Source organism: Bidens hawaiensis, unplaced genomic scaffold (assembly GCF_021521415.1).
Source record: "Bidens hawaiensis isolate Kalapana, Puna unplaced genomic scaffold, B.hawaiensis_p1.1 tig00027324_1, whole genome shotgun sequence".
Taxonomy (NCBI): Eukaryota; Viridiplantae; Streptophyta; class Magnoliopsida; order Asterales; family Asteraceae; genus Bidens; species Bidens hawaiensis.
This window is the reverse complement of record NW_027494418.1, coordinates 150807-152903: the sequence shown is the minus strand read 5'-3', so window position 1 is coordinate 152903 and position 2097 is coordinate 150807. Positions and strand designations below refer to the sequence as shown.

At 36.4% G+C, this 2097-nt stretch overlaps 1 non-coding gene across 1 annotated transcript; it reads left to right on the top strand.

Annotated features, from left to right (window-relative positions):
* Positions 1-1664: 1664 nt before the first annotated feature.
* TRNAM-CAU (transfer RNA methionine (anticodon CAU)) lies at positions 1665-1738 on the top strand. The gene has a single exon. It is a non-coding gene; the product is annotated as a tRNA-Met (tRNA).
* The last annotated feature ends 359 nt before the right edge of the window (positions 1739-2097 follow it).

Here is a 2097-nt window from a genome sequence, read left to right as displayed (position 1 = left end):
ATTAAATATAACATTAATCATCAAATATACATTAACGATAAATACAAAGACTTTAGACGCAAAACCGTGCACTAACAGACACCCCCTCGTCTTGAGCTCTTTGTCTTTAACTTATTTGAAGCGCTTGGACTGCCAGTCTCTGCAACTATGAATTCCATGTTCATGACACACACGAAAAAATCGTTTGAATTGCATAGCCAGGTCGTAATATTCTTGGCGTTCAAACAAAATCTGCTTCCTGTATAGCACGTCGTTGTCAGTCTCTGATAAATTAACCAACCACATTGGGTCGATTATCTTGATGAGCTCGGTCTGTAGTCCTCGACCACAAACAATAACGGCCTCGCCAGTACAATTGTCATAGTACCAACGGTTGAAAGACAGATAAATATCTTGAGGCATTGTCTTCACAGGAACCTTTTTCATTGTTTTTGGTGGCTTCACTTTCAGGACAAGTTTCTTCCAGCCGGTCCTTGGATCAATCTCGTCAATGCGCTTACGTCTTGGGACCCGGGGCTTGAAGAATTTGAAGCCATGATTGACCTCGAACAGTAAGTGTTGATGAAACCACTCAGCCGTTCGGTGACCCCCACGATTGATAAATGGACGTCTCGCGAGGGTACGTACATCCCAACGCGGTAGAGTTAAAACATCCATTATCCTCTCGTAATACTGGACACCCTTTTCCACTTGACTATACATACCTTAAGGTCTGAATCATAGAGCCAGGAAAGATAAATAAAAAATTGAAAGGCTCTTTAAGAAAAGAAGCCTCACAATATTTTTTTTATACATGCCAAAGCGATGGAAAACAAAGAATATCTTTTACATATCCTCCGAGTTTGTCAAATTTTGGGGAAATACTAGCAAGAAGAATATCGTTGTTTACATTAGAAAAAATCTCCCCTAATGAACTATACGCCGAGTGGCTTTATACCAATCAAGATAAAAATAACAACTTAAATAATGAATTGATAAATAGAATTGAGGCCTTAGAGACAGTATTTTTTTCTCTAAATATACTTGAAACAAAGACTAGATTGTCTAATGCTGAGACGAAAAACAAAAAAAATTGCCTAGTGAAAATGTATGATCCCTTTTTGAATGGGATGTATCGTGGAAGAATGAAGAAATTTTTTTCTTCTTCAATCATAAATGAAACTTCGATAGAAAATTGCACAGAAAAAGCTGAACTAAATAAAATTCATGGTATCCTTTTTCCCTATCCTAATTCTCCAGAAAATGAACAGAAAATCGAAATATCCGAAAAAAAACAAGTCAAAATCGATTCAAATAATAGGTTAAAAGAGTATTACACCCTTGATCGTGAAATATCGATTGCTTGTTGAACCCTGTGAATTGTGTGAAAGTAGGATACTCCAAATTCGGGAGTCAAAAAGTTTTATAAAACGTTCTTGGTGGAAAAAAATGTGAATGAAAGATCCCATTGAATTGAATTGGGTCCAGGAATCTAAGAAATAGTGAGAATTCTTGATCTCTCTCAATATCTCTCTCAATTCTAAAATCCAGGACTTGAATTCATGTCCTGTCATTAAATTCCTCCTAATTTATTAGAACTAAAAGAATTCCATTTACACATCTCATTGCTTTAGTTGAAAGATTCCATTTGAATTGGAATCTGGTCATTCACTATGACCCGCTAAGCATCCATGGCTGAATGGTTAAAGCACCCAACTCATAATTGGCGAATTCGTAGGTTCAATTCCTACTGGATGCACGCCAATGGAACCCTCCAATAAGTCTATTGGAATTAGCTCTGTATCAATGAAATCTCATCATCCATAGATAACGAATTGATGTGGTATATTCATATCATACTATATGAACAGTAAGAATTAGTAGTCTTATTGAGACTAGAACTCATTATATCCATATAAAGGACACGCCGAGCATAAATATCCTCTTTAACTTCTATTCTGACGGATTGAATATCTTTTATAAGAAATCGGAAGAAGACCCGACGATTTTTTCCAGGAAATCCCCAACGAAAGATACACACTATTCCGTCTTTTATATCAAATCGATCATAACCACAACCTACATTCCACGAAATTGTGCACCACAAATAGGAGCTAA